General features: G+C 42.7%; 1 protein-coding gene across 8 annotated transcripts in view; it reads right to left on the minus strand.

Annotated features, from left to right (window-relative positions):
* dgkza (diacylglycerol kinase, zeta a) overlaps positions 1-22,256 on the minus strand; it is a 553,752-nt gene that overhangs the window by 39,314 nt on the left and 492,182 nt on the right. The gene's annotated exons all lie outside the window — the stretch shown is intronic.

Here is a 22,256-nt window from a genome sequence, read left to right on the forward strand (position 1 = left end):
TCAAAGGGCAAAACCAAAGAAAGGAAGACTGGGTACTACATAGAGTACAATAAAATCTGTGTTTCACACTTCTTCATAGCACTGTAAAGTACTGAAATTCCATTGCATGCTGTTGTTAATGTATTGGGTAACACATTATGGCAGTCCCAGTCTATGTTTGGAAAGCCACTGACAAAAGAAATTCCTTCCCATCTCAGTCCCCTTATTCTGTAATTATGTCCACAAACTAACATGCTCCCACGTCTCAACATCTACCCTGGAAAAAGTGAAGACTGCGGATACCGGAGATCACAGTCCAAGAGTGTGGTGCTGGAAAAGTACAGCTGGTCAGGCAGCATCCAAAGAGGAGAACCGACATTTTGGGCATAAGCCCTTCATCAGGAATGAGGCTTGTGGGCCAATGGGCTGAGAGATAAATGGGAGGGGGGTGGGGCTGGGGGATGGCAGCTGGGAATATGGTCGGTATCGCATTCCAAGCTACCCTGCCCCCAGCCCCACCCCCCTCCCATTTATCTCTCAGCCCCCTTGGGCCACCCCCTCATTCAAGATGAGTTTATACTTGAAACGTCAACTCTCCTGCTCCTTGGATGCTGCCTGACCAGCTTAACACCTACCCTTTTGTTTGGTTCAATAAGATCGCTCTTTGCTCTTCTAAACTCCTTTAGCCTCCCCGATAAGTCAACTCCATCATCCCAGGAACTGCTTTTGACAATGTGCATAGGGTATAAGCAGGTAGGGAAAGAGTTAAGTTCTGCGTTTTGTGAAACAAGAGGTTCAGCTGAGCATGACGCAGATTAGATAAGAACTGGCAGTGAACTGGGGTGCTGGAGTTAAGGGTAATGGGTTAACAATGTGGAAAAGCATTCATTATGCAGAGTCATTTAAAAATATTGGAAGCATTCAGTATGTAAGGTCAACTTAACAAGGTGAAGACTATTCATTATGTGAAGCCAGTTAAGGTTAAGAACATTCATTGTGTAACACCAAATGGCTTAATCTTTACTGTTGATGCTTGCTGATTGTAACAGTCACCCAATTAATATGTATGTTGTCTTATCTGGATGCTCCTCCCTGTAAAATGACTATATAGTTCATTAAGAAACTGCTCTTCCAGAGAAGACTGTGAAGTCATGTCTCTGTGCACATGGGCGATCGTTCTCTCTCCCTCCAGGGCCCAGAATAAAGATGAAGGAGGTAAAACTATACTGTCTCTCTGAGCATTTTGCTTCAACTGAGGGGGGAAATAGGAAGACAGCTTCAGTGCCAGTACATCCCTTCTTCAACACGGGGACCAAACCTGCACCCAGTATTCCAGTTGCAGCCTCATTATCACCTTGTACAGCTGTAACAAGATTCCACTGTTTTTTAACTCCAACCCCTGAGCAAATTCCATTTGCCTCCTTCATTACTTGCTGCACCTGCAAGCTAACATTTGCTGCTTCACGCATAAGAGCACAGGGCTCCCTGTATGCTGGACATGCTTGTAGGCAGCAATGCACCTGTGAACATGTGCTATTGCTATATTACAAACAACATTATTGTTGTGTTGGCATGTCCCATTGGCACACTCCTTTGGAGTCGCAAAATGTAGGTTCAATCTTGGATTGTTAGTGATATGCAGATGTGTACAGTGTGCGGCTACATTTACAACAGTTATCCCCTTGAGAAGGTGGTGGTGAGCTGACCTCTTGAACTGTTGCAGTTCACATGCTGTAGATTGACCGACAGTCCCCTGAGGGAGGGAATTTCAAGATTTTGACCCAATGACAGTAAAGGAATGGTGATATATTTCCAAATCAGGGTATTCACGAGTTGGAGTTCCTTGGTGCATGGTAGTAGCAATGGGCCTAATGCAGTTGGGCCTTCTGACATCCCTAAATAGCTGGGTTTAGTCATGCAGACAACTCATTCATCCAGTTGTGAGAAAATGTCCAAACAAGAGAGGTGTTCTTATAGATTACAGCTCAGAGCTCGCTAGCATTTTGCTGTTCATCAAGCAGGCATTTTGATACAACACACTACACCTGTGAAACTCAACCAGCCAAATCCACACAAGTTTAAAAAAAATCACTTCAAAACAGGCCACGAGCCAAAATAAACAAACATTGCAATAAGACAGTTTCCTTATCTTGAATTCTTTAAGTTGCTTATTAAAACTTAGCAAAAATTCTTCACTTGGGGACCTTGCAGCTTGGATTTTATTTCAGATGCCACGAGGACAGAAAACAGACATTCTACTTAACCACTTGCCTACTGCTAAAGCAAATCATCTAGTCATTACTCAATCACTGCACTTTGAAAAGCCTTGCTATATGCAAACTGGCTTCAGAATTTGTTTCCTAATAAAACAGCGAATCTAAGGGGCTACAAAAACCGAAGTTGCTGGAAAAGCTCAGCAAGTCTGGCAGTATCGGTGAAGTGAAATTAGAGTTAGTGGTTCAGGTCTGGTGACACTTCCTCAGAACTGATGGTAGTGAGGAAAATGTCAGTTTATATGCAGACGGTGAGGGAAGGGAGTAAGAGTAAATGATAGGTGGGGATAGAGCCCGAAGAGGGGTAATAGTTGGACAGATAAAGGAGTGCATAATGATCTGGCTATGAAAGTGAATAGCTGTTAATGGAGACTCTTACTGTCTAACAATAGGTAATGTGTAAAGCCAGACTATGTGAAAACAAGGCTTGGTGTGTAGGCAGGGAGCTAGGACATGGAGGGGTTCAGGCCCAAAAATTATTGAACTCAATATTGAGTACAGAAGACTGCAGAATCCCCAGCGCTAAGTTTCGCTAGAACACTGCAGCAAGCCTGAGCCAAAGATGTTGGCCAGAGAACACAGTGGTATGTTAAAGTGGCAGGTAACTTGAAGCTAAGGATCTTTTTTACAGGCAGAACGTAGATATACAGTAAAGCAGTCACCCAGCCTATACTTCATTCCCCTCATGAAAAGGAGGCTGCTTTGTGAGCAGTGAATGTAGCAGAAGATTGTGAGTCAGTGGTGGGCAAGTTGTTGGAGGGAATCCTAAGGACAGGATGTACATATATTTGGAAAGGCAAGGACTGATTAGGGATAATCAACATGGCTTTGTGCATGAGAAATCATGTCTCACTAACTTAATTGAGAAGTAACAAAGAGGATTGATGAGGGCAGAGCGTTAGATGTGATCTATATGGACTTCAGTAAGATGTTCGACAAGGTTCCCCATGGGAGACTGGTTAGCAAGGTTAGATCTCATGGAATTCAGGGAGAGCTAACCATTTGGATACAGAACTGGCTCAAAGGTGGGGGTGGAGGGTTGTTTTTCAGACTGGAGGCCTGTGATCAGTGGAGTGCCACAATGATTGGTGCTGGGTCCACTACTTTTTATCATTTATACAAAAGATTTGGATGTGACCATAAGAGGTGTAGTTAGTAAGTTTGCAAATGACACCAAATTTGGAGGTTTAGTGGACAGCAAAGGTCACCTCATCTTACAACAGGATCTTGATCAGATGGGCCAAAGGGCTGAGAAGTGGCAGATGAAGTTTAATTTAGATAAATGTGAGGTGCTGAATTTTGGGAAAGCAAATCTTAGCACGATTCCATACCCGTACCACCCTCTATGTGAAAACGTTGCCCCTGAGGTCTTTTTTATATCTTTCCCCTCTCACCCTAAACCTATGCCCTCTAGTTCTGGACTCCCCCACCCCAGGGAAAAGACTTTGTCTATTTATCCTATCCATGCCCCTCATAATTTTGTAAACCTCTATAAGGTCACTCCTCAGCCTCCGACGCTCCAAGGAAAACAGTCCCAGCCTGTTCAGCCTCTCCCTATAACTCAAATCCTCCAACTCTGGCAACATCCTTGTAAATCTTTTCTGAACCCTTTCAAGTTTCACAACATCTTTCCGAAAGAAGGAGACCAGAATTGCACGCAATATTCCAACAATGGCCTAACCAATGTCCTGTACAGCCACAACATGACCTCGCAACTCCTGTACTCAATACTCTGACCAATAAAGGAAAGCATACCAAACGCTTTCACTATCCTATCTACCTGTGCCTCCACTTTCAAGGAGCTATGAACCTGCACTCCAAGACCTCTTTGTTCAGCAACACTTCATAGGACCTTACCATTAAGTGTATAAGTTGTGCTAAGATTTGCTTTCCCAAAATGCAGCACCTCGCATTTATCTAAATTAAACTCCATCTGTGATTCCTCTGACGCTCCAGACCACCTCCTCTTTATCATGCACGTGCAACCCCTTTAGACGTCCACGTACCACCATGATGGTCCCAGGATCTCTGCTTCTTCCTGGCCTGAACTGCCCCATTCACCACACCCTCCTCCGCTTGGCCAAGTTCATCCTCAATCTCAACAACTTCTCTTTCAACTCCTCTCATGTTTTTCAGGTCAAAGAAGTGGCCATTGTTACCCAGGAGTTCCTGTTATGCCAGTCTCTTTGTGGGGTGCATGGAACATTTCTTATTCCAATCCTATTTCATTCCCCCACCCTCAACTCTTTCTCCAGTACATCAATGATATCATCGGTGCTGCTTCCCTCTCTTATCTGGAACTGGAAAAGTTAATCAAATTTGCTTCTAATTCCACCCCAGTCACACTTTCACCTGTCTGTCTCTGACTCCTCCCTTCCCTTCCTTGACAGCTTTGTTGCCATTTCTGGGGATAGACTGGCCACTAAAATCTACTATAAACCCACCGACTCCCACAGCTACCTGGACTATACATCCTCGAACCCTGCTTCCTGCCAAGATTCCATTCCATTCTCCCAGCTCATCTGTCTCCATCGCATATGTTCCGATGAGGCCAACTTTGACAAAGTAGCCTCCGAAATGTCCTTCTTCCTCAACTGAGGATTCCCCAGCGCCGTTGTTGACACGGCCCTAAAACGAGTCTGACTCATCTCCTGCACTTTGGCCTTCACCCGCTGTCTTCCCTCCTCCAACAGCGATAGGGTTCCCATTGTCCTTACACACCATCCCAAAAGCATTGAAGATCATCAGCCATCATTTCCATCACCTCCAATGAGATGCTACCACTAGATACATATTCCCCTTCCCTCTCTTGTCTGCCTTTCGTAGGGACCGTTCCCCCAGGGACACCCTGGTCCATTCTTCCTTCACTCCCAATAACCCCCACAGCACCTCTCCCTGAAATCACCGAGGGTGTAATACCTGCCCATTTACCTCCTCCCTCTTTAGTATCCAAGCCCAAACATACCTGTCAGGTGACGCAGCACTTTACCTGCACTTCTCACAACCTAGTCTACTGCATTCGCTGCTCACAATGCCATCTCCTCTACATTGGGGAAACGAAGCATAGACTGGGTGACCATTCGCAGAATATCTACATTCTGTCCGCAAAAATGACCCTGAGCTTCCAGTTGCCTGTCATTTCAACACACCACCCTGTTCCCTGGCCAACATCTCTATCTCAGGATTGCTGCAGTATTCCAGCAAAGCTCAGTACAAGCTGGAAGACAACACCCCATTTTCCATTTGGGAACCCTGTAGTCTTCTGGACTCAGTATCAAATTCAATAATTTTAGGGCCTGAACTCTCCCATGTCCTCGCCCCCTACCACACACACCAGGCCTTGTTATCATATTGACTGTGAGTACACACTACCTATTGTTAGCCACTAACAGTCTCCATAAACAGCTATTCACCCTCTCAGCCAGATCATTATCCACTCTTTTGTCTGTCCAACTGTTCTTCTCTCTCTTTGGAATCTATCCTCACCTATCATTTACTCCTTACCTCCTCTCCTCATCCTATCTTCTGCATATAAACCAACGTTTTTCTTGCTACCATCAGTTCTGAGCAAAGGTCACCGGCCCCAAAACCTTAACTCTGACTTCACTGCTGCCAGACCTGCTGAGTTTTTCCAACAGCTACATTTATTTCGGTTTTATTGAATGTCAGGAGGCTCTTGTGGTACAGTGGTAGAGTCCCTTCGTCTGAGACAGGAGGCCTGGGTTCAATCCCAACTGATCCTGAAGTGTGTAATAACTTCTCTGAATAGATTATTTAGAAAATAATTACAACAGTAATTGCACTTCAAGTGTACTTTCTGCCGATAAAGGGAGGCCCAAAAGTGGGTGAATGGTTATACATTACTGCAAGAATTTCCAGCCCATGGTACTGACATTATTTGAAGAGGAAGTAGGGGTTGAGTTGTATTTGGAAAAATGAAGTTACCCTATGCATCAGATGGGCGGCACGGTGGCACAGTGGTTAGCACTGCTGCCTCACAGCGCCAGAGATCCAGGTTCAATTCCCGCCTCCGGCGACTGACTGTGTGGAGTTTGCACGTTCTCCCCGTGTCTGCGTGGGTTTCCTCCGGGTGCTCCGGTTTCCTCCCACAATCCAAAGATGTGCAGGTCAGGTGAATTGGCCATGCTAAATTGCCCGTAGTGTTAGGTAAGGGGTAAATGTAGGGGTATGGGTGGGTTGCGCTTCGGCGGGTCGGTGTGGACTTGTTGGGCCGAAGGGCCTGTTTCCACACTGTAAGTAATCTAATCTAATCTAAAAAAAAAATTTCTCAATTGTTTTCATTCTAACACATTTATTCAGTGATGCAGTCATGTAAGAATATTACCTTCTGCTTTTGTGTTGGCGTACAGGGTATTTGGAATCTCAGTGAAGCAGAATTAGAAATATTCAACAGTATCCTCAATAATTATCATTGTTCCATTAAACTTAAAGGAAAGCATGAATTCAACTGACACACAGTGTTTAAGGTGGGACAAGTTAACAGGCATAAGTTAGCAACTAAAGATTTTCTTAAACAACTGAGACACATCTATGCACACAGAGCAATCTACCTAAAAATGTTTTCTATGCACCGACTAAACACTTACTTATTTATTTCTAATGCAGTCACCGCACCTCAACTAATTCACATCAATTTTGAGGTATAACCATTTATATTAAATTATCCAGTAGACAAAGTATTCATAAAAATAGCATTCACTATTCCTCGATTTGTTTTCTCTACGGGAGCTACCATCTTCACGAAAAACGTGCTGCAAATTTAGTGCATTTTATGGGAGCAAACAAACAAGGTAGAGATACAGAGTGATGTAGGGAGTGAATCCCAGAGCTCTGGGCCTAAGCAACTGAAGGACTGGCAACCAATGGTGGGGTAATTACAACTGAAGGTGCTCCACAAGCTAAAATTAAATGACAGCAGATATGGAGGAGGTTTTTGAGGGCTGGAGAATCTTACAGAAATATGGTGGGGCAAAGCCAGAAAGCATATTTGAAATTGGGGATGGGACTTTTTAACTCAAAGGCATCGCTTGACTTGGAGCTGATACAGGTCAGCAACACGATAGATGAACAGGACTTGGAGCACATTAAAACTTGGATAACAGAGTTTTCGATTATCTCAAATCCAAGGAGGGCAGAATGTGAGAGACAGGTCAGAAGTGTGTTGGAATAGCCACATCTAGAGGTACCAAAGGATGAGGGTTTGAGCAGATGAACAGAGAAAGAGGAAAAATTGTGTGGGTGACAGAAGACACATCAGTACAGCTATTATACATTAGGCACAGGAGTAGAATGGTGCAGTATTGTCTTGAGATGTCAAAGTACCTCCACACAAAAAAACACTGGTTCTGATATGGAAACAGCCGGGTTTCAGGTCCATTTTCCAAGTCATTTTCAGCAAAGCCCACACAACACTGAATCTTCAGAAGCGGAACCCATGAGAGGACCTTCCGTCTTAAACATCTTTCATCCCTCATTCAAATGAGGTAAAGTGATTCCCACGGGAAAATACAAGGGTGACTGACCCTCTGAGCTGCTGGCACAGGCAACTCTTCAAGTAGAGGCCAGCTCGACCATGCAGGCTTGAATGTGACTGTGTACACCTGGTTGTTACAGGATGAGAACAAGAAACGCAATGTTACGACCCTTACTGACTGATGAAATCACACAGACCAGTACTGAGTTAGATCGAACACAGGCTTCAATTGTGAATCACTTGGGTTGCTCTCTCCTGTATTTCTGTCAAAGGAACACATCTGTGGAGCTGAGAGTTGAAACAGTCAGCAGATAAAAGCAGATCAAAATTTTGTTTTGGATAAAATGTCAAAATTGTTAATGAACTTGTTGATACACAATGTTAGAACCTTTCAGATCTACTGTTTTAAAACATTCCTTACAGGCAGATAACGGAGACAGATACTGTAATTCAATAGAATAACAGCTTTATATTAATTATTCTAATTTTGATCTTATGTTTCAAATCTTGGAGATAAGCAAATGAATAAATATCACTGATGTTATAGTATGAAGCTGCAGTTAATTATGGGTTACAAAGGAGCCTGTTAATATTAAAATATTAATGCAGAAGTTACTAACAAGAAAAAGATTAAGTTATCAAAAAGATGAATGCAAGGGTATAATTGGCTTCGGGTTTTCTAATGTCAGATATTTCCCATTTCTGTTTCACTACCAAGGCTATGAAATTAACCAAATTTCTGGAGTATATTCTACCTTTGTCACACATACAGTTGTTAAATCCCTGTGAAACAACATCTGGGATAGAGAATCTTTTAAATGATAGTGTTAGACCCCCGTTTACTGCTGTATTTTGGAAAATGCTGCATTAATTAAAAGTTGTGTAACCATTTTAAACAGGGATTCCCAATTATCATTCATAATTTGTGCCGAAACAAAGTAAAATGGTTTTGATTAACTGATTTGAACAATTCTGTATATGAGAACAATGAAACAGCAATAATTTCTAATTTTTTAAACTAACTTTTGTTTTAAACCTATTTCCCAGGCAAAGGAGAGTATGGAATGGGCTTTCCCTGTTTCTGTTTCCATTAACAATTTGTTCTGCATCAGAGAGATCCTACTGTGCTGAAACATCCTAGAATAGTCTGATGTTTTTACACCAGTTTCTGTGGCACTGAAGCATCTAACAAACTGATTGATGTACCTCATCTCTGATAAGAACATCAGTGATAGCCAGTGGGGACAGGGTTAAACTAGGAGAAAGTGAGGTCTGCAGATGCTGGAGATCAAAGTTGAAACTTTATTGCTGGAACAGCACAGCAGGTCAGGCAGCATCCAGGGAACAGGAGATTCGACGTTTCGGGCACAGGCCCTGAAGAAGGGCCTGTGCCCGAAACGTCGAATCTCCTGTTCCCTGGATGCTGCCTGACCTGCTGTGCTGTTCCAGCAATAAAGTTTCAACAGGGTTAAACTAGACAACAAAGATTTGGGAGAGGTTTCATCTGTTGAATCAGGATGGAGAGGGGTAGAGAGGGAGAATTGGGTTTGTTAACAATTCCTTCAAGCATCCGGTGAGACAAAAACGTTTGTTTTGCAACGTAACAAGAGATTATAAGGATAGAGAGAGAAACAGTGAAACACTCAGCAGGGGGGTGGGATAGAGGTGAACCTGAATCAAATAAGGTACAGAAAGAGAACTAAAGGGAGGGAAAGAAGAATTGTATTAATAGAGAAAGTGAGAGAGGCAGCCAATGGGAGAAGATTCATTCTGTCAATAGAATGGACATAATGAGACCATAATTGGACAGGTGGTGGCAGTGAAGGGGCTCCTGGGCAAGAACAAGTGAGGATGGAGGAGCGAGGCCTGATCAAGTGAGGACAGAGGAGTAAGGACTGATCAAGCAAGGCCTGAGAAAGTGGGATTGTAGGAAGTGGGCTGGAGGAAACATGAATATTGTGTGGCTACTGAGTTGGGGATCCAGACAGCCGCAATGTGAGGAGAATGGATGCAGATGGAATGAGGGGCTGCAAATGGGAGACAACAGTTTTAAACTTTCAACAGAAGAATAGTGGACACTATTGTTATGAACACATGGCCGACGTGATAATTTTATACTGAACAGTTATATTTCATAAAGGTTTACATGCCAAAACCGATGTGAATTAATTGAACTTCAGTGACTGCATTAGAAATAAACAAGCAAATGCTTAGCTGTGACTTCACCAACCCATAAAAAACACGTTTAGGTAGATGGCTGTGTGTGTGTGGATGTTGTTTAAGAAGAAATTTAGTTGCTAACCCATGAGTGTTAACTTGTGCTAGCTTAAATGCTGTGGTTTCAATGAAATTCATGCTTTCCTTTAAGTATAATGGAGCAACATTGAGGATACTGGTGAATTTTTCTAATTCTGCTTCAATGAGATTCAAAATACCCTGTACGCCAACACAAATGCAGAAGGTAATATTCCAACATGACTGCATCACCGAATAAATGTATCAGAATGAAAAATGAGACCCTGACATTCTAAACGTGGCCACTGAGAAAATCTCAAAAGGGCCCTCAAATGAAAGGTTTTGACTCCTGCTCAGTACCATTATCAAAATATTTCAGAAGTACGGTGCATAGATTTTGAAAGTCAGTGAGCTTGTGTTGTAAACCCAAAGTAATAAAACTGTATGTGAATAACCGTCAACATGGTAGGTTCTTGTTTTTAATTGCAAACTGATCTTTATTAAGTTCATGACTTGGAGGTGCTGGTGCTGGACTGGGATGAACAAAGTTAAAACTCACAACACCAGATTATAATTGAACAGGTTTATTTGGAAGCACTAGCTTTTGGAGCACAGTGCACTGTCCACCATTACCCCAGTACTACCCACTTCCAACCTCTTCCATCAGGCAGAAGATACAGAAGCTTGAACACATGCATCAACAGGTTCAAGAACAGCTTCTTCCTTGCAATTATCAGACAGCTGAATGGACCTCTCTAATTTCAAATCATGTTGATCTTGCTTTATGCATCTTCTGTACAGATCCAGGCACTCTATGATCTGTACATCCTAAATTGCTCGTAGTGTTAGGTGAATGGGTAAATGTAGGGGAATGGGTCTGGGTGGGTTGCTCTTCGGAGGGTCGGTGTGGACTCGTTGGGTCGAAGGGCCTGTTTCCACACTGTAAGTAATCTAATCATCTCAGACAGATAATGGATGAAGTTTGAAGTAAACAGTTCACAGGAACTGACTATCTCCTCGTTATCGACTACTTTTCACTATCGGGAGTTAGATCAGCTGATGTCAACAACTACCAATAGTATGCCTGCAAGTAAACTTCAGTTGTTAGGGAGTTCAAAACAATGTTATGAGTGACAATAACAAGTGAAGGATTTGGTCACTTCATGATTGTTTGGGAAATTCAGTATTCCAGGTCATCTCCACGCTCTCCCCAGTCAAATGGAAAGTTTGAACCAACTGTGAAAATTCCTAAAAGGATCGTAAGGAAATTGAGCAAATCCTGCACTGTCACATTCAAGGCCATCCTATAGTGAAAGGAGTCCAGTTTACTAACTATTGCCATGCTGCACATAAGCTACTGCTCCAATAAATTATTGGAGCCAGACCAGTAACTGGAGTGAGAGGCAACTCTCCAAGTGCTACATTAAGAAGTGATGAAAGAACGCCCCAAAACAATCAAGGTCAATTCTGTTGCTATAAGAGAATGTTGGACGTACAGAGATGAAGTGATAGCCTAAGACGGCATCTTGTACAAATCAAGATGAAAGGACAGAAAGCCAAATTTTGTTTTGATAAAACTGTCAAATAGGTGCCAACGCTGAGCACTGGAATGCCCAGTCAGAATGCAAACATTCAACACTCTCAACACATATCAGCCCAAGTGGCAAATTGAGACCAGTGCTGAGCAGTTGGCACCTCAATCATATGCGATGAACGTAAATGACTACCTACAACATTGCAACCACCGAAACAGCATACAACTGGAACGCTGTTCCTTCATTGCAGACAGCTGATGAAGAAATGATGTTACCAACTGCAGAGTACAGAAATGTTCATCAGTTCCAGAAGACCACCATTTCCCAGCAAGGGCAATGGATCAGCAACAACTGTCACTACAGCACTTGCCATGGACACAGCATTCCTCACTGATGGAACATTACCCTAATAATGTGCAGCCAAGGACCAGGTGCCTGCATACTATTAGAAGACCTGCATAATTTACAGACTCTGTAAGAAGTACATGTGCAGAGACTGATGAAGGTGGAACAGACATAAATCAACAAACTGTTCAGGAATGATAATTTTCATCACTGACCATGTATGCTGGGTGCCTTGCAAATGATATTGCACATAATTTAGAAGAAAATATAAAAAGAGAAATGTTTGGAGAAATGCATTTGGATATTGTAAATCAATGTGTGGCCTGCCACAGTCATGTGACCACCGCTTTAACTGGCTTTCATTATTAAGGTGGTACCTATTCAAACACATTAAATGAACTAGTGGCTGTGACCTGTGACAAGGTTAAAAAGACTTCATATTTACGATTTAAGTTTCTTCCAAATGGCAAACACACTCATTGCTGCTTGTGCGGATGGCCATTCACCAGATGTTTAGCTTCAGGCTATTTATCTTCAGTTGCAATCCACTTTCAGCCAATTGCTGCTGGGATTTGACAGCAGAATCCTGACTGGGCTGTGGGGCCTGGGAATGGGGGAAAAGTGCACCACATTCAGCGTGTGACAACACACAAAGGAAGAGAGGGAAAGACAGAGGGAAAAGAAAGTAAATGGCAGTAAGAGATATTTTCAGAAGGTTACTGCTCTCTCCAGCTCATTTTCAAATTATGACTGTGCACTTCAATCAGAATTCGTTACACTCAATGGAAGAATGCTCTGTTTTGGCCTTTAATACATTGTGTTAGAATTCATAATCAAAGCATCCTCAGATTGTATGAAGTTAGGGCTATCTCTTACATAATGAAGTCATCCCATGTGGTTTTACTGTGCTTGCACGTACAAGCTTATAAGCAGAGGTTGCAAGCTGTAAGACAGTTTGACTAATTTTTTACCCAATCCCCAAGCATCAATCTTTCTAAAATTCGTTCACTGGCAGAGTGTGTCACTGGCAAGACCAAAATAACCGTTGAGAATGTACCCTATAGTTATTTTTGAAGTCAGCTGAGTGGCTAACTCGGCTCAACTCAGAAGACAATGAAGAGACAATCACATTGGTGTGAACCTGGAATCACATTACTTGGGAGCTTGCTGTGCACAATTTGGTCGTCACATTTCCTGCATTGTAATAGTAATGTATTTTTGAAAGTAATTATGTGACTGTTAAACACATCCAGTCATCATAAAAGGTGGCGTTACAAAAACATGCTTTTCTTTTGTTCCCACTCACATATAGGGAACATATAAAGGGTGAATAATAAAAGAAAACAAAAAAGAACTATGAAGACTTGAAACCAGAAACAAAAACAAATTGCTGGAAAAGGTCAGCATAACTGGGTTCTGAGGAAGGGACACTGGACCTAAAACGTTAACACCGATTTCTGTCCAAAGATGCTGCCAGACCTGCTGAATCTTTCTAGCAATTTCTGTTTTTGTTACATATAAAGACTGCCAGATTTTCTTCCCTGGTGGATATTAGTAAACCAGGTGGCATTTTAAGAACACTCTGTGGTTTCATGAACACCGATACTAACTAAACCTAGAACAGAAAGCTGGTATTTATTATGAATTTAATTAACATTCCCAGCTGCCATGGTGGGATTTGAACTCACGTCTGGTCCATTAGTCTTAGCGTCTTACTTGCCCAGTCTCACACCTCAATGTACTGTAAGTCATGCCATGACATATTCATGATAAAAACCATTTATTTAGTGCACTTTTATGTCCTCAGGACATTCCAAAGCATCTTAAAGTTAAAGAATGTTCCTAAAAGCATCGTAATGTTTAGAAATTATGGTGACTAATTGGTGTACAGCAATGAGTGATGATGAGTAAGGTGATGTTAAACTGCTGAAAAGATGCAGTTTAAGGATAAATTTTTGCCAGGACACCAGAGGCATTTTTCATGCTCTTCTTCAAAGGAGAGTGCAATGCATCATACAGCAAAGCTCTGCAGGCCCAAATCTCTTCAGTTTGGGCTCAGTCCATTGACCTGTAAGCTCACACAAAACAAAATACCCAAGTTTGCTGGCTTTCAAAACTTCAAAAAACTGGCACGGCCAGAAAGAAACAGAAAACGTCATTCGGAGAAGTGCCAGTGATTACACCGTCAGCTGAACTCCAGAACCTGTAATTAGAAGTGAACTGAAATTCACATCTTTTCTAAAGAAGGGTCAGTGGACTCAAAATATTAACTCTGTTTTCTCCTCACAGATGCTGCCAGACATGCTGAGTTTCTGCTTTTGTTTCCAATTTCCAGCATCCAAATGTGCTCAGTCTTATTATATTAAATGTGCATCATATCCTTCCAGTCAAATGAGTGTCTGGAGATTCCCAACTTGATTTCTCATGCTATGCATAGTTTGATAACCATCATCAGCCTTGCCCCATTAGAACCCGGCCTAGATTTTTGAACATTGCCTTTACTGTATGAATTCCAGGAGTGAAATGATCACCGCAACATTTCACCTCCATCAAGATGGGAAACAGCACAGACTTTTTACTCTTTATCCCTTCATAGACTGTGAATGTCACTGACCAGCTGGTCAGCATTTGCTGTCCCTCTCTATACGCCCTTGAATCGAGTGGCTTGCTTGGCCACTTCAGAGGACAGTTAAGTGTCAACCACATTGCTGTGTTGCTCTGGAGTCACACATAGCCAATACCAAGTAAGGATGGCAGATTTCCTTCCCTAAAGGATGTTAATAATGCTGATTTATTTTTGTCACAATAGATGAATGTTGTCATGGTCACCATTACTGAGACGTGTTTATGAAGTGAATTCAAATTTCACCTGATGCTGTGTTGAGATTCAAACACTTGTCCCCAGAACATTCATGTGGACTTCTGGATTTGAGATTCACACGAGACCAGTGGGCCCAATGACAATTTGGCCTTCATACTTCCATGACAGTTCCTTGATATATGTCATCACCCAAAACACACACTATGTAATGCGTGACAGCTGCACACAGCAAAACCTGAGGAATGATACGAGGGTGAAGAACATATTTGATTCAGAGGCAGATTAATAGGAATTTTCAAAAAGAAATTGAACAAGTACTTGAAAGGGGAAAAAAATTACAAGAATACGGAGACAAATCGGATAGATCTTCCCAATAGCAGATGTGGAATCCATTGGGAACAAAATTGCTCCATCAATCAGTCTAATGGTGAACAATGGACCAATGGTTGAACAATAATGCCCATTACTTCAAGAGCAATACAAACCAAATGTCAGAGCAATTTGCTTCTGGAGATAAGTTGACATCTGCTTTCAATCCTGGGAGCTTTATCTTTCAGCATCTGGAACAAGCCCATCTCACAAACCTAACTCATGTCTACAAACAATGGAAGTTTCATGTTAAAATTATTATTTTAAGAAGAGCTCCAGAATTAACAAGCTTTGAGAGGATTTGTAGCTTAGGTTGAAGTTCTAAATGTAGGTTTGCTCACTGAGCTGGAAGGTTCATTTTCAGACGTTTTGTCACCATACAATAGACAATAGGTGCAGGAGTAGGCCATTCTGCCCTTCGAGCCTGCACCACCATTCAATATGATCTTGGCTGATCATCCTTAATCAGTATCCTGTTCCTGCCTTATCTCCATAACCCTTGATTCCACAATCCTTGAGAGCTCTATCCAACTCTTCCTTAAATGAATCCAGAGACTGGGCCTCCACTGCCCTATGGGGCAGAGCATTCCACACAGCCTCCACTCTCTGGGTGAAGAAGTGTCTCCTCATCTCTGTCCTAAATGGTCTATCCTGTATTTTTAAGATGTGTCCTTTGGTTTGGCATTCACCCATCAGCGGAAACATGTTTCCTGCCTCCAGAGTGTCCAATCCTTTAATAATCTTATATGTCTCAATCAGATCCCCTCTCAGTCTTCTAAACTCAAGGGTATGCAAGCCCAGTCGCTCCAGTCTTTCAGTGTAAGGTAATCCCGCCATTCCAGGAATTGACCTGGTGAACCTACGCTGCACTCCCTCAATAGCCAGAATGTCTTTCCTCAAATTTGGAGATCAGAACTGCACACAGTACTCCAGGTGTGGTCTCACCAGGGCCCTGTACAGCTGCAGAAGAACCTCTTTGCTTCTATACTCAATCCCTCTTGTTATGAAGGCCAGCATGCTATTCGCCTTCTTCACTACCTGCTGTACCTGCATGTTTACCTTCATTGACTGGTGTACAAGAACACCCAGATCTCTCTGTACTGCCCCTTTACCTAAATTGATTCCATTTAGGTAGTAATCTGCCTTCCTGTTCTTGCCACCAAAGTGGATAACCATACATTTATCCACATTAAACTGCATCTGCCATGCATCTGACCACTCACCTAACTTGTCCAGGTCACCCTGTAATCTCCTAACATCCTCATCACATTTCACCCTGCCACCCAGCTTTGTATCATCAGCAAATTTGCTAATGTTATTACTAATACCATCTTCTATATCATTAACATATATTGTAAATGCTGCAGTCCCAGTACTGATCCCTGCGGTACCCCACTGGTCACTGCCTGCCATTCCGAAATGGAACTCTTTGTTTCCTGTCAGCCAACCAACTTTCAACCCAAGTTAGTACTTTGCCCCCAATACCATGCGCCCTAAGTTTGCTCACTAACCTCCTATGTGGGACTTTATCAAAGGCTTTCTGAAAGGCCAGGTACACCACATCTACTGGATCTCCCTTGTCCATCTTCAGAGGTACATCCTCAAAAAATTCCAGAAGATTAGTCAAGTATGATTTCCCCTTGATAAATCCATGCTGCCTCTGACCTATCCTGTTACTACTATCCAGATGTGTTGTAATTTCATCCTTTATAATAGACTCCAGCATCTTTCCCACCACTGAGGTCAGACTAACTGGTCTATAATTTCTTGCTTTCTCTCTCCCACCTTTCTTAAAAAGTGGTACAACATTAGCCACCCTCCAATCCGCAGGAACTGATCCCGAATCTATTGAACTCTGGAAAATAACCACCAACGCATCCATGATTTCTCGAGCCACCTCCTTCAGTACCCTGGGATGTAGACCATCAGGCCCCGGGGACTTAGCAACCTTCAGACCTAGCAGTCATTCCAACACCAATCCCTGGCAAATATAAATTTCCTTAAGTTCAGGTCCTTTAGCCACTGTTACCTCTGGGAGATTGCTTGTGACTTCCCCAGTGAACACAGATCTGAAATACCAATTCAATTCTTCTGCCATTTCTTTGTTCCCCGTAATATATTCCCCTGTTTCTGTCTTCAAGGGCCCAATTTTAGTCTTAACCATTTTTTTGCCTTTCACATACCTAAAAAAACTTTTACTATCCTCCTTTATATTATTGGCCAGTTTACCTTCGTACCTCATTTTTTCTCTGCGTATTTCCTTCTTAGTAATCCTTTGTTGTTCTTTAAAGGCTTCCCAGTCCTCTGTTTTCCCACTTATCTTTGCTATGTTATACTTTTTCTCTTTTAACTTTATATGTTTCTTAACTTCCCTCATCAGCCACGGCCACCCATGTCTCCTCCTAGGATCTTTCTTCCATTTTGGAATGAACTGATCTTGCAACTTCTGCATTATACACAGAAATATCCGCCATTGTTCCTCCACTGTCATCCCTGCTAAGGTATTGCACCATTGAACTTTGGCCAGCTCCTCCCTCATAGCTCCATAGTTCCCTTTATTCAACAGAAATATTGTCACTTCTGATTGTACCCTCACCCTCTCAAATTGCAGATTGAAGCTTATTGTATTATGGTCACTACTTCCCAACGGCTCCGTCACTTCGAGGTCCCTGACCAATTCTTGTTCGTTGCACAATACCAGATCCAGAATTGCCTTCTCCCTGGTCGGCTCCAGCACCAGCTGTTCTAAGAATCCAACTCGGAGGCACTCCACAAAGTCTCTTTCTTGAGGCCCAATACCATCCTGATTCTCCCAGTCTACCTGCATGTTGAAATCCCCCATAACAACTGTAGTAAGATCTTTGCAAAAGGCCAATTTCAGCTCCTGATTCAACTTACATCCGACATCCAGACTACTGTTTGGGGGCCTGTAGATAACTCCCAAGAGGGTCTTTTTACCCTTAGAATTTCTCCACTCTATCCATACTGACTACATCCCCTGATTCTAGGTCCTCCTGTGCAAGGGACTGAATATCATCCCTTACCAACATGGCTACCCCACCCCTCTGCCCGTCAGTCTGTCCTTACGATAGCACGTGTAGCCTTGAATATTAATTTCCCAGGCCCTGTCCACTTGAAGCCACGTCTCAGTTATCCCCACAATATCGTATCTGCCAATTTCCAAAAGAGCCTCAAGCTCATCCATCTTATTTCTAATGCTTCGTGCATTCATTTATAGTATTTTAAATTTATTACTGCCCTCACCCTTCCCATCAACTCCTATTTCACTCAACCTTACAGCATGATCCCTTTCTGAGTTTTCTGCCTCATTGATACAGTTGTCTTTCTTGACTTCCCTTGTTCTAACTTTCCCTTCAATTTCCTTCTTAAACATCCAGTTTGTCCCCTCCCCCCCGCTACTTAGTTTAAACGTAGCTGTGTTGCAGTAGCAAACCTGCCTGCCAGAATGCTGGTCCTTAACATATTAAGGTGCAAACCGTCTCTCTTGTAGAATTTATGTTTACCACAAACATACCCCAGTGATCCAAGAATTTAAATCCTTGCTTCCTGCACCAGTTCCCCAGCCACATGTTCAAGTCCATTATCTCCCTGTTTCTGGCTTCACCAGCCCAAGGAACTGGAAGCAAACCGGAGATAACCACCCTGGACATCCTGCTTTTCAGCCTTCTTCCTAGTTCTCTGAAGTCCCGCTGTAGTATGTTCCTCCTCTTCTTCCCGACATCATTTGTGCCGACATGTACCACCACCTCTGGCTCTTCACCTTCATCCTTGAGGATTTCCTGCACTCTGTACTAGGTAACATCTTCAGTGAGCCTCCGGATGAAGCACCGGTGGTATAGCCTGCTTTCTATTTGCGTGTGAGGCCTTCAGATCAGTCGACTATAAGGAATCCAAGTCTGACATTCGCAGAGCCATTAAGACAGCCAAGGACCAATAACGATCCAAAATAAAGACCCAGACAGACACCCGACGATTATGGCAAGGACTGAATGACATCACAAGTTCTAAAGAGACAGTGCAAGATAGCAGACGATGACACATCACTCCCAGATCATCTCAACGCATCTATGTTCGCTTTGAGCAGACTTTCAGCGGACAGGTAACACCTATTCCGACAAGTCCTGATGAACCTATCCCATCAGCCACTGCATCAGAGGTCAGAGTAGTTTTCCTTCATTTGAATCTAAGAAAAGCGATGGGACCAGATAGAGTACCAGGCCGTGCACTCAGAGCATGCACAGATCAACTGGCAGAGGTCTTCTCGGATATCGTCAACCTCTCCCTGCAGCAGGCCACTGTCCCTGCCTGTTTCAAGAGGGCCAACATCATCCCTGTGCCGAAGAAGGCTCATGTAGAATGTCTCAATGATTACTGCCCAGTGGCCCTAACGTCGATGGTCATGAAGTGCTTTGAAAGGCTGGTCATGGCATTAATCAAATCCAGCCTCCCCACTACTCTTGACCCACTCCAAATTGCCTATTGGACCAACAGATCCACGTCTGATGCCATGTCACTTGCCCTTCACTCCTCCCTAGAACATCTTGACACCAAGAACAGCTGCATAAGAATCCGACTCATTGAGTACAGTTCAGTGTTCGACACTGTTATCCTATCGAGACCGATTACTAAACTTAGTGATCTCAGACTAAGCCCCACTCGCCTCAACTGGATCCTCAGTTTCCTGACCAACAGGCCACAATCAGTGAAGACCGGGGACAATATTTCATCATCACTAACATTCAACATTGGAACCCCCCCCCAGGGGTGCATACTCAGCCCCCTACTGTACTCACTGCATATCCATGACTGTGTCACCAAATACCAGACTAATGTCATTTACAAGTTCACTGATGACACCACCATAGTCGGTCAAATCTCAGATGGTGACGAAACAGACTACAGACAGGAGGTGAAAGACCTGGAAAAATGATGTACTGAAAACAACCCAGCTCTAAATTCCGGAAAAACCATGGAACTGATTAATGACTTTCAGCGGGATGTTACTCATGCCCCCCTACACATTAACAGCACAGAGGTGGAACAAGTGGAGAGTGTCAAGCTCATGGGAGTGATCAACAAGCTTTCTTGGACTCTTCATGTGGACGGACTGGTTACAAAGGCCCAACAACATCTCTTCTGCCTCAGGAAGCTGAGAAAATTTGACATGACGGCGAATACTCTTGCCAACTTTTATAGGTGCGCCTTGAAGAGCATTCTGTCTGGATGTATCATTACCTGGTATGGTAACTGTACCAATCATGATCAGAGACGGTTACAGAGAGTGGTGAACTTGGCTTGGACAATCACAAAGGCCAACCTCCCATCTACAGAATCCATTTACCGGGCCCGCTGTCAAGGAAAGGCCACCAGCATTCTTAAAGATCCATCCCACCCTGGAAATGCTTTTCTACAACATCTACCATCAGGGAGAAGGTACAGAACTATCCGGTTTCGAAACAGTTTCTACCCTACTGTTGTTCGAATACTGAATGGACTCTCAAACTGTTAGCATTTGCCTGTACCTGCTGCTGTTTACCTATTATTTGCTTACGTATGCTACTTACCTCTGTGATCTGCCTGTATTGCTCGCAAAACAAAGCTTTTCACTTTGCCTTTGTACACGTGACAATAAATTAAATTCAAATTCAAATGTGTTTGGGTTGGCAATGTCATTTCCTGTGGTGACATCATTTCCTATGGTGATGCCATTTCCTGTTCTTTTTGTCAGGGGGTGGTAGATGGGGTCTAACTCGATGTGTTTGTTGATAGAGTTCTGGTTGGAATGCCATGCTTCTAGGAATTCTCATGCTTCTCTCTGTTTGGCTTATCCTAGGAAGGATGTGTTGTCCCAGTCAAAGTGGTGTCCTTCCTCATCCATACGTAACAGGCAGTTAATATGTACTCTCCTCAGCTTGAACAGTTAGACATGGGAACCAGTAAGAATGAATCCAACAAATAATCCATCATATTGGAAATGCTTCATTTCTGTCATTGCACCATCACATTGAAATTTACTCGTTATACCTGCAGCATGTTTGGACTGCTGCACAAGTTTCATACTTAAATTTGAAGGTCAGGAAAAATCTCTGATATAATGCAATCAACGTCCTGAGCTCTGGGGCTGAACAATGATGCAGAATTTAAGCTTTACTGCTTTTGTCATATGGGACCCAAGGGCCCTGTAAAGTCACATTGGACATTCCTCAGGCTTATATTCTAGAAGTTGAAATATTACCAAGCTTATTCAGAATGAATGCATTCCCGTGTCTATGGCATGAATACGGCCATTACCAGTTTTCATACTGTGTGATATGTGGAGTTCTGAATAAACACGTCACTGATAATTCGCTTTATTTTTGGCAGCCTTTGAAGCTTTCTGTCAGTCGCTTTGTGCTCTTTGATGGGAGTCCCTGTGGATTAGAAAGTAATGCCTATTATCTGTTCCTCTGGGAGACTTTCAGCTCATGTTCAGCTTTGGTTGCTCAGCTGGAAGCTGTACATCAGGCTAGTCTACAGTGAAAGATGTGTGTGCACACAGTTTGATTTGATTTTAAAAGCACATTACCAAAAAGCTGCACTATAGCCAGGATCAGGGCATCGTGATCACTTACACAACAAAACATTTTGTAGCTTCAAAATATTTCTCTCAACAAACTGCCAAAAGGTGAATACTGAACAAAACGAAACAAAAAGCCCACAAACATTGCATTAATGAAGCTATGTTTTCAAAAAGATAAATTAAAGCCTTATATTTTTCATGAATTGGAATCAGTCAGAACAGAAACAAAATGCAGCAAATGCCCAGCTGTTAATATCGCAGTTCGAGATAACCTTTATTCAAAATCTCTGAGGGTGAGGGTTCAAATGAAAGGTCAACTTGACCTGAAAAAGCAAGTCTTCCTCTGCACTGATGTTGTGATATCAATGAATATTTCCAGCACTTTTTGTTTTCAGAACAGAAAGAGAGACTTGCATTTCTTTATAGCCTACCATAAATCAGGGGTTTCTAAAGAAACTTCAAGGTTAATGAAAGATTTTTTAAGAATGTAGCTGCTATTGTTTTTATTCATTTGTTTGATGTTGGCATCACTGGTTGGTTGACATTAATTGTCCCGTCCCTAGTTGCCCTTGAGAAGCTGGTGGTGAGCTGCCTTCTTGAACCACTGTAGTCTATATGCTGTGTG

The sequence above is a fragment of the Chiloscyllium plagiosum genome, unplaced genomic scaffold (assembly GCF_037043375.1).
Source record: "Chiloscyllium plagiosum isolate Xiang-an unplaced genomic scaffold, Cpla_swu_hap1 HiC_scaffold_18, whole genome shotgun sequence".
Classification (NCBI taxonomy): domain Eukaryota; kingdom Metazoa; phylum Chordata; class Chondrichthyes; order Orectolobiformes; family Hemiscylliidae; genus Chiloscyllium; species Chiloscyllium plagiosum.